This window comes from Hordeum vulgare, chromosome 7H (genome assembly GCF_904849725.1).
Source record: "Hordeum vulgare subsp. vulgare chromosome 7H, MorexV3_pseudomolecules_assembly, whole genome shotgun sequence".
Taxonomy (NCBI): Eukaryota; Viridiplantae; Streptophyta; class Magnoliopsida; order Poales; family Poaceae; genus Hordeum; species Hordeum vulgare.
The window spans coordinates 18842040-18853706 of NC_058524.1; positions in this window are offsets into that span (position 1 = coordinate 18842040).

Here is an 11667-nt window from a genome sequence, read left to right on the forward strand (position 1 = left end):
ATTGATTGGAAACACAATACTTGTGTGGATACATAGACAAAACACTGTCCCTAGTAAGCCTCTAGTTGACTAGCTCGTTGGTCAAAGATGGTCAAAGTTTCCTAGCCATAGGCAAGTGTTGTTACTTGATAACGCGATCACATTATTAGGAGAATCATGTGATGGACTAGACCCAAACTAATAGACATAGCATGTTGATCGTGTCATTTTGTTGCTACTGTTTTCTGCGTATCAAGTATTTGTTCCTATGACCATGAGATCATATAACTCGCTGACACCGGAGGAATGCTTTGTGTGTATCAAACGTCGCAACGTAACTGGGTGACTATAAAGATGCTCTACAGGTATCTCCGAAGGTGTTCGTTGAGTTAGTATGGATCAAGACTGGGATTTGTCACTCCGTATGACGGAGAGGTATCTCGGGGCCCACTCGGTAAAACAACATCACACACAAGCCTTGCAAGCAATGTGACTTAGTGTAAGTTGCGGGATCTTGTATTACGGAACGAGTAAAGAGACTTGCCGGTAAACGAGATTGAAATAGGTATGCGGATACTGACGATCGAATCTCACGCAAGTAACATACCGAAGGACAAAGGGAATGACATACGGGATTATATGAATCCTTGGCACTGAGGTTCAAAGGATTAGATCTTCGTATAATATGTAGCATCCAATATGGGCATCCAGGTCCCGCTATTGGATATTGACCGAGGAGTCTCTCGGGTCATGTCTACATAGTTCTCGAACCCGCAGGGTCTGCACACTTAAGGTTCGATGTTGTTTTATGCGTATTTGAGTTATATGGTTGGTTACCGAATGTTGTTCGGAGTCCCGGATGAGATCACGGACGTCACGAGGGTTCCGGAATGGTCCGGAAACGAAGATTGATATATAGGATGACCTCATTTGGTTACCGGAAGGTTTTCGTGCATTACCGGAAAAGTTTCGGGCTCATCGGTAGTGTACTGGGTGAAAGGGTCGATATGGTTGGCTAGAGGGGGGTGAATAGACAACGACCACTTTTTAATTAATCTTAGCAAGTTAAGGTAAACACTATGCGGGTTCACAAATAATATGACAATGAGGTGAACCCGATAGAATCTAACAACGAGAGCTATTAAGACAACTAAGATATAGTCACAAGCAAAAGCAAATACAAAGTAAAGGATAGAGATAACCACAAGTGGAACCGATGGAGACGAGGATGTGTTACCGAAGTTCCTTCCCTTTGACAGGAAGTACGACTCCGTTGGAGCGGTGTGGAGGCACAATGCTCCCCAAAAAGCCACTAAGGCCACCGTATTCTCCTCACGCCCTCGCACGATGCAAGGTACCGTGATTCCACTATAGGTGCCCTTGAAGGCGGCGACCGAACCTTTACAAACAAGGTTGGTGCAACTCCACACAAAGCTTGGAGGCTCCCAACAAAACCACGAAGCTTCACCACAATGGAATATGGCTTCGAGGTGACCTCAACCGTCTAGGATGCTCAAACACCCAAGAGTAACAAGATCCGCAAGGGATTGGTGGGGGAATCAACTTTTCTCTTGGTGGAAGTGTGGATCTAGGCCTTCTCAACCAATCCCTAAAGAATCAACAAGTTTGATTGGCTAGGGAGAGAGATCGGGCACTTTTGAGCTTGTGGAGCAACAATGGAGCTTAGAGAGGTAAGAGATAGGGTTCCTCAGCTAGAAGAACCCTTTATATAGTGGGGGGAAAAATCAGACCGTTTTTCCCACTCTCTGCCCGAGTTCCAGCGGTACTACCGCTGAGGAGGAGCGGTCCTGGCGGTACTACAGCTGGCTGCAGCGGTACTACCGCTGGGCCTCCAGCGGTACTACCGCTGACACCAGCGGTACTACCGCTGGCCCCTTGGTAGTGCACAAGCACTACTACCGCCGGGAAAGTCTTCGCAAACGGGTCCGTCCACGAACTACCGCTAGGTAGGTGGAACAAAGCACCTGGAGCGGTACTACCGCTGACCAGGGGCGGTACTACCGCTGGCTGCAGCGGTACTACCGCTAGCAGTCCAGCGGTACTACCGCTGGAACCAGCGGTACTACCGCTGGGGACCATTTTGCAGAGAAACTCAAGACGAATAGGCGAGGGCCGCTCCAAAAGATAAGGAAAGAGAGAATGTGAAGTGTGCGTGTGTAAAGATAGATTCCACCCAAACCTTTCCACTACGGATCCCCTCTTAATAGTACGGCTTTCCTATGACTCAAATAAAGAGAATCGTAGAGAGCGTCGTGCTTCCCTTCCAGGAGAGAAGAGACGTGCGTCTTGTGCCGTTGACGTGTGTTACCTGAAACCTTGACACACACGGTTAGTCCTGTACGGTACTGTCATCAATCACCAAAATTACTTAGGCATAAACTATGCCCCAACACTGGGAGTGCCGGGAGGGGTGCCGGGGACCATCAGGAAGGGTGTCACGCCCCAAGGGGTCTCATGGGCTATGGGAAGAGATAAACCAGCCCCTAGTGGGCTGGAATAAGTTCCCACTAAGGCCCATAAGGTTTGAGAAGGAAAAAAACACAAGGTGGAAAGAGTTTCCAAGTGGGAAGGTGGAATCCTACTCCAAGTAGGATTCGAGTAGGACTCCTCCACCTCCAATGTCGGCCAAACCTTTAGGTTTTGAGGCTGCCTCCTCCCCTCCCTCCCTCCTATATATAGTGGGGTTTTAGGGCTGATTTGAGACAACTTTTGCCACGGCAGCCCGACCACAAACCTCCACGGTTTTACCTCTAGATCGCGTTTCTGCGGAGCTCGGGCGGAGCCCTGCTGAGATTAGATCACCACCAACCTCCGGAGCGCCATCACGCTGCCGGAGAACTCATCTACCTCTCCGTCTCTCTTGCTGGATCAAGAAGGCCGAGATCATCGTCGAGCTGTACGTGTGCTGAACGCGAAGGTGTCGTCCGTTCGGCACTAGATCGGAGCGGATCGTGGGACGGATCGCGGGACGGTTCGTGGGACGGTTCGCGGGGCGGATCGAGGGACGTGAGGACGTTCCACTACATCAACCGCGTTTCTTAACGCTTCTGCTGTGTGATCTACAAGGGTACGTAGATCGGAAATCCCATCTCGTAGATGGACATCACCATGATAGGTCTTCGTGCGCGTAGGAAATTTTTTGTTTCCCATGCGACGTTCCCCAACAGTGGCATCATGAGCTAGGTTCATGCGTAGATGTAATCTCGAGTAGAACACAAAAGTTTTTGTGGGTGGTGATGTGCGTCTTGCTGCCCTCCTTAGTCTTTTCTTGATTCCGCGGTATTGTTGGATTGAAGCGGCTTGGACCGACATTACTCGTACGCTTACGAGAGACTGGTTTCATCGCTACGAGTAACTCCGTTGCTCAAAGATGACTGGCAAGTGTCGGTTTCTCCAACTTTAGTTGAATCGGATTTGAGCGAGGAGGTCCTTGGATGAGGTTAAATAGCAATTCATACATCTCCGTTGTGGTGTTTGCATAAGTAAGATGCGATCCTACTAGATACCCATGGTCACCACGTAAAACATGCAACAACAATTAGAGGACGTCTAACTTGTTTTTGCAGGGTATGCTTGTGATGTGATATGGCCAACGATGTGATGTGATATATTGGATGTATGAGATGATCATGTTGTAATAGTTAATATCGACTTGCACGTCGATGGTACGGAAACCGGCAGGAGCCATAGGGTTGTCTTTAAACTAACATTTGTGCTTGCAGATGCGTTTACTATATTGCTAGGACGTAGCTTTAGTAGTAATAGCATGAGTAGCACGACAACCCCGATGGCGACACGTTGATGGAGATCATGGTGTGACGCCGGTGACAAGAAGATCATGCCGGTGCTTTGGTGATGGAGATCAAGAAGCACATGATGATGGCCATATCATGTCACTTATGAATTGCATGTGATGTTAATCCTTTATGCACCTTATCTTGCTTAGAACGACGATAGCATTATGAGGTGATCTCTCACTAAAATTTCAAGACGAAATTGTGTTCTCCCCGACTGTGCACCGTTGCGACAGTTCTTCGTTTCGAGACACCACATGATGATCGGGTGTGATAGACTCAACGTTCACATACAACGGGTGCAAAACAGTTGCACACGCGGAACACTCGGGTTAAGCTTGACGAGCCTAGCATGTGCAGACATGGCCTCGGAACACATGAGACCGAAAGGTCGAGCATGAATCGTATAGTGGATATGATTAGCATAGAGATGCTTACCACTAAAACTATTCTCGACTCACGTGATGATCGGACTTGAGATAGTGGATTTGGATCATGTACCACTCAAATGACTAGAGAGATGTACTTTTTGAGTGGGAGTTCTTAAGTAATATGATTAATTTAACTAATTGTCATGAACATAGTCTAATGGTCTTTGCGAATTACGATGTAGCTTGCGCTATAGCTCTACTGTTTTTAATATGTTCCTAGAGAAAATTTAGTTGAAATTTGATAATAGCAAACTTTGCGGACTGAGTCTGTAAAACTAAGGATTGTCCTCGTTGCTGCGTAGAAGGCTTATGTCCTTAATGCACCACTCAGTGTGCTGCACCTCGAGCGTCGTCTGTGGATGTTGTGAACATCCGACATACACGTTTCTGATGACTACGCGATAGTTCGGTGCAAAATACTTAATGGCTTAGAAGCGTGGCGCCGAAGACGTTTTGAAACGTCACGGAACATGAGTGATGTTCTAAAGAGATGAAATTGTGATTTCATGCTTGTGCCCTTGTTAAGAGGTATGAGACCTCCGACAAGATTCTTTGTCCATGAAGTAAAGGAGAAAAACTCAATCGTTGAGCGTGTGCTCAGATTGTCTGAGTACGACAATCACTTGAATCAAGTGGGAGTTAATCTTCCAGATGAGATAGTGATGGTTCTCCAAAGTCACTGCCACCAAGCTGTGAGAGCTTCGTGATGAACTATAACATATCAAGGATAGATACAATGATCCTTGAGAGATTCGTGATGTATGACACTACGAAAGTAGAAATCAAGAAGTAGCATCAATGGTTGATGGTTAGTAAAACCACTAAGTTTCATGAAAGGCAAGGGCTAAAAGGGATACTTCGTGAAACAGCAAAACAGTTGCTGCACTAATGAAGAGACCCAAGTCTAAACCCAAACCCGAGACTAAGTGCTTCTGTTATGAGGGGAACGGTCACTGAGGCGGAGCTACCCTAGATGCTTGGTAGATAAGTAGGCTCGCAAAGTCGAAAGTAGTATATTTGATACACATGATGTTGATGTGTGCTTTACTAGTACTCCTAGTAGCGCGAGGGTATTGGATACCGGTTCAGTTGCTAAGTGATTGGTAACACGAAATGAAAGCTACGGAATAAACAAAGACTAGCTAAAAGGCGAGGCAACGATACGTGTTGGAAGTGTTTCCAAGGTTGATATGATCAAACGTCGCACGCTCCCTCTATCATCGGGATTGGTGGTGAAACCAAAATAATTGTTATTTGGTGTTTGCGTTGAGCATGAACATGATTGGATCGTGTTTGTTGCAATACGATTATTCATTTAAAAGAATAATAGTTATTCTATTTGCTTGAATAATTACCCTCAGTGGTTTATTGAATCTCGATCGTAGTGTTACACATGTTCATAATATTAGTGCCAAAAGATAAAAAGTAATAATGATAGTACCACTTAGTTGTGGCACTGCCACTTGAGTCGTGTTGGTGTAAAATGCATGAAGAAGCTCCATGCTGATGGATCATTTGGACTCACTTGATTTTGAATCACTTGAGACATGCAAAACATGCCACATGAAACAAGTAGAGTAACTTATTGGGAGTAATGCATTTTTGATGTGTGCAGTCCAATAAGTGCTAAGGCACGCAGTGGATATCATTATGTTCTTACTTCACTGACGATTTGAGTAGATACAGGAGTATTTACTTGATGAATCACAAGTCTGAAATGTTGAAAAGTTCAAAGCTATTTTAGAGTGAAGATCGTCGTGACAAGAGGATAAACAGTCTACGATATGATCATAGAGATGAATATCTGAGTTACGAGTTTTGGTACGCAGTTAAGACAATGTGGAAATTGTTTCGCAGTTCATGCCACCTGGAACCCCATAGTGTGATGATGTGTCTGAACGTCTTAGCCACGCCCTATTTGATATGGTGCATACTATGATGTCTCTTATCGAATTACCACTATCGTTTATGGGTTATGCATTAGAGACAACCGCATTCACTTTAAATAGGGCACCGCGTATTTCCGTTGAGATGACACGGTATAGACTAAGGTTTAGAGAAATCTAAGTTGTCGTTTCTTGAAAGTTTGGAGCTGCGATGCTTATGTGAAAAAGTTTCAGTCTGATAAACTCGAACCCAAAGCGGATAAATGGATCTTCATAAGATATCCAAAACAGTCGGATACATCTCCTATCTCAGATCCGGAAGCAAAGTGTTTGTTTCTAGAAACGAGTTCTTTCTTGAGGAAAGGTTTCTCTCGAAAGAATTGAGTGTGAGGGTGATAGAACTTGATGAGGTTATTGAACCATCACTTCGACTAGTGTGTAGCAGGGCACAGGAAGTTGTTCCTGTGGCGCCTACACCAATTGAAGTGGAAGCTGATGATGGTGATCATTGTGCTTTGGATCAAGTTACTACAAACCTCGTAGGTCGAGAAGGTCGCGTACTACTACAGAGTGGTATGGTAATCCTGTCTTGGAGGTCATGTTGTTGAACAATAATGAACCTACGAGCTGTGGAAAAGCGATGGTGGGCCCGGATTCCGACAAATGGCTGGAGGCCATGAAATCCGAGAGAGGATCCATGTATGAAAACAAAGTGTAGACTTTGGAAGAACTACTTGATCGTCGTAGGACTATTGAGTAAAGATGGATCTTTAAAAGGAAGACAGATGACGATGGTGATAAGTCACTATTAAGAAAAGCTCAACTTGTCGCAAAGATGTTTCCGACATGATCAAACAGTTGACTATGGTGAGACTTTCTCACTCGTAGCGATGCTAAAAGTCTGTTAGAATTATGTTAGTAGTTGTTGCATTATTTTTGAAATATTGCACATAAGATGTCAAAACATTGTTTCCTCGACGGTTTCCTTGAGCAAACATTGTATGTGATACAACCAGAAGGTTTTGTCGATCCTAAAGATACTAAAAAGTATGCAAGCTCCAGCGATCCTTCAATGGACTGGTGCAAGCATCTCGGAGTTGGAATATACACTTTGATGAGATGGTCAAAGATTTTGGGTTTGTACAAGGTTTATGAGAAACTTGTATTTCCAAAGAAGTGAGTGGGAGCACTATAGAATTTCTGATAAGTATATGTGGTTGACATATTGTTGATCAGAAATAATGTAGAATTTCTGTGAAGCATAAAAGGTTGTTTGAAAGGAGTTTTTCAAAGAATACCTGGATTGAGCTACTTGAACGTTGAGGATCAAGATCTATGGAGATAGATCAAAACGCTTAATAGAAGTTTCAACAAGATGCATGCCTTGACAAGTTTTTGAAGGAATTCGAAATAGATCAGCAAAGAAGGAGTTCTTGACTGTGTTGTAAGGTGTGAATTTGAGTAAGACTCAAAACCCGACTACGACAGAATAAAGAGAATAGATGAAGGTCGTCTTCTATGCCTTAGCCGTAGACTCTAAAGTATGCCATGCTGAGTACCGCACCTGATGTGTGCCTTGCAGCAAGTCTGTTAAGAGGTACACAGAGTGATCCAGGATTGAATCACTGATCAACGGTCAAAGTTATCCTTAGTAACTAAATAGACTAAGGATTTTTTCTCGATTATGGAGGTGGTTAAAGAGTTCGTCGTAAAGGGTTACGTCGATGCAAGCTTTGACACTAATCCGAATAACTATGAGTAGTGAAACGGATTCGTATAGTAGAGTAGATATTTGGAGCATTTCCGAATAGCACGTAGTAGCAGCATCTATAAGATGACATAAAGATTTGTAAAGAACGCACGGATCTGAAAGTTTCAGAACCGTTGACTAAAACCTCTCTCACGAGCAAGACGTGATCAGACCCCAGAACTATATGGGTGTTGGATTCCTTGAAATCACATGGTGATGTGAACTAGATTATTGACTCTAGTGCAAGTGGGAGACTGTTGGAAATATGCCCTAGAGGCAATAATAATTAGTTATTATTATATTTCTTTGTTCATGATAATCGTTTATTATCCATGCTATAGTTGTGTTGATTGGAAACACAATACTTGTGTGGATACATAGACAAAACATTGTCCCTAGTAAGCCTTTAGTTGACTAGCTCGTTGATCAAAGATGGTCAAGGTTTCCTCGCCATAGGCAAGTGTTGTTACTTGATAACGCGATCACATCATTAGGAGAATCATGTGATGGACTAGACCCAAACTAATAGACGTAGCATGTTGATTGTGTCATTTTGTTGCTACTGTTTTCTACGTGTCAAGTATTTGTTCCTATGACCATGAGATCATATAACTCACTGACACCGAAGGAATGCTTTGTGTGTATCAAACGTCGCAACGTAACTGGGTGACTATAAAGATGCTCTACAGGTATCTCCGAAGGTGTTCGTTGAGTTAGTATGTATCAAGACTGGGATTTGTCACTCCGTGTGACGGAGAGGTATCTCGGGGCCCACTCGGTAATACAACATCACACACAAGCCTTGCAAGCAATGTGACTTAGTGTAAGTTGCGGGATCTTGTATTACGGAACGAGTAAAGAGACTTGCCGGTAAACGAGATTGAAATACGTATGTGGATACTGACGATCGAATCTCGGGCAAGTAACATACCGAAGGACAAAGGGAATGACATACGGGATTATATGAATCCTTGACACTGAGGTTCAAAGGATAAGATCTTCGTAGAATATGTAGGATCCAACATGGGCATCCAGGTCTCGCTATTGGATATTGACCGAGGAGTCTCTCAGGTCATGTCTACATAGTTCTCGAACCCACAGGGTCTGCACACTTAAGGTTCGACGTTGTTTTATGCGTATTTGAGTTATATGGTTGGTTACCGAATGTTGTTCGGAGTCCCGGATGAGATCACGGACGTCACGAGGGTTTCCGAAATGGTCCGGAAACGAAGATTGATATATAGGATGACCTCATTTGGTTACCGGAAGGTTTTCGTGCATTACCGGAAAAGTTCCGGGCTCATCGGTAGTGTACTGGGAGTGCCGGGAGGGGTGCCGGGGACCAGCAGGAGGGGTGTCACGCCCCAAGGGGTCTCATAGGCTATGGGAAGAGATAAACCAGCCCCTAGTGGGCTGGAATAAGTTCCCACTAAGGCCCATAAGGTTTGAGAAGGAAAAACACACAAGGTGGAAAGAGTTTTCAAGTGGGAAGGTGGAATCCTACTCCAAGTAGGATTGGAGTAGGACTCCTCCACCTCCAATTTCGGCCAAACCTTTAGGTTTTGAGGCTGCCTCCTCCCCTCCCTCCCTCCTATATATAGTGGGGTTTTAGGGCTGATTTGAGACAACTTTTGCCACGGCAGCCCGACCACATAACTCCACGGTTTTACCTCTAGATCGCGTTTCTGCGGAGCTCGGGCGGAGCCCTGCTGAGATTAGATCACCACCAACCTCCGAAGCGCCGTCACGCTGCCGGAGAACTCATCTACCTCTCCGTCTCTCTTGCTGGATCAAGAAGGCCGAGATCATCATCGAGCTGTATGTGTGCTGAACGCGGAGGTGCCGTCCGTTCGGCACTAGATCGGAGCGGATCGTGGGACGGATCGCGGGACGGTTCGTGGGACGGTTCGCGGGGCGGATCGAGGGACGTGAGGACGTTCCACTACATCAACCGTGTTTCTTAACGCTTCTGCTGTGCGATCTACAAGGGTACGTAGATCGGAAATCCCCTCTTATAGATGGACATCACCATGATAGGTCTTCGTGCGCGTAGGAGAATTTTTGTCTCCCATGCGACGTTCCCCAACAATTTTGCCACACAAGATGACCGCGGAGTTGCTGGAGATGTCCTCTGCGGAGCATCTCGAGAGCCATTCATACTAAATACAGAACGGGGAAAACAAACTTAGTATAAAATACTCCCTCTGTAAACTAATACAAGAATGTTTAGACTAATATAAGAGCATTTAGATCACTATTTTAATGATCTAAATGCTCTTATATTAGTTAGAGAGTGAGTACATATCTAATGCTAGCATTTGTGTAAAAATATGAACAGGGTATATGCTCAGCAGCTTTGCTAATGCCAGTTTGGTTATTCATTTCAAACCAAAATGATAATGGTACCACTCACTAAGAACCTTCACTTGCAATAGAAAACAGGTCTATCCTACAGTGCTGCTAATATGCTACCACAAATAGATCCAAATAATACAACTATCGCATCACCCTCTTCTCCAAGACTGCGGCCTGCAGGGATGGAGTGGGGACATCATGTACAGACCGACGTGGAGGATGACCAGATCGAGCACGACCACGACGGAGGAGGGCCACCTCTGCCTTGTCATGCAGGAGATGCCGCCTCTCCGTCGTCATGGATTAAAGGAAGCGGTAGCGATGGTTGTTCCGTATGCCTGCATGGTCGGCATGCCATGGTTATCCCAGATGCCGCGATGTCTGATTTTCATGATCAGTAGTGCTCACCTATTTTCTGTTTTCAATCATATTAGTATTTGAATCATTGACAAACCAGTCAACTACTTGTTCATTGGATCCTACAATGGCACACATTATGAATGACTTAACTGGCTGTGTAGCAGCGGAGGTTTGGTATGAACTACTTTTCATCCTGGTCTCCTCCACAACATGCTGCTCCATGCATTGGTAACTAAAAAAGATATCGAGTGTGAGTGTGACATCTATCTCCCTCCCAACTCATTTGTGTTCATTATCTTGTAGTGTGTCGTTGTATATTTTTTTTGCTATTGTTTAGAGTAATTTTTACAGAATGTGCTATTGGGGATTCTGCAGAAATATTTGTGTTATTTTGCCAATCCATGCTATCGAGACTATGCATATTTTTCTTAAATGATGTAGTTTAATTTCTAAAATAGGATCATATGTAAAGCAATTTGCCCATGAAAATGCAGCGCTAACTGTGGATTCAAACACTGACTGTCATGTGAGCGTCCATGTATACCGCTTGTGACGAGAGATGCAGAGCACAAGCATACCGCTTGCGACGAGAGATGCAGAGCACAAGGGCACAACAGAGAGGTCATCATCGGAGCAGATTTGGGGATAGAGCAGAGGAGAAGGGAGCAGGGTACTCACATCGCGGGGCCTGACGCGGTCGGAGGCGAGCTTCTGGACGACCTCCTCGACGTCGCACGCGGTCGCCATGGCACAGCGTCCACATCGGCCAGATGGAGGTGGCCTCCTCCTCCTGATCGAGCAAGGCAACGACGGCAGCCACATGGAGGGGTCCTCCCTCCTCCCGCTGCTATCCGGTCCTCCCTCCTCCCGCTGCTATCCGGTCCTCCCTCGTCTCGCTACTATCCGGTCCTCCCTCCTCCCGCTGCTATCCGGTCCTCCCTCTCTCTTATCTCTTTCTCTCCCCCTCTCTCTCTACCAAGGCGGGCGCAACGGATGGGAGGCACCCCTCACCGATCCAGAAGGCGCGCGACAGCGGATGGAGAGGTGATGGGGAGACGAGCACAACCGGCGGCGGCAACGAGGATTGGGAT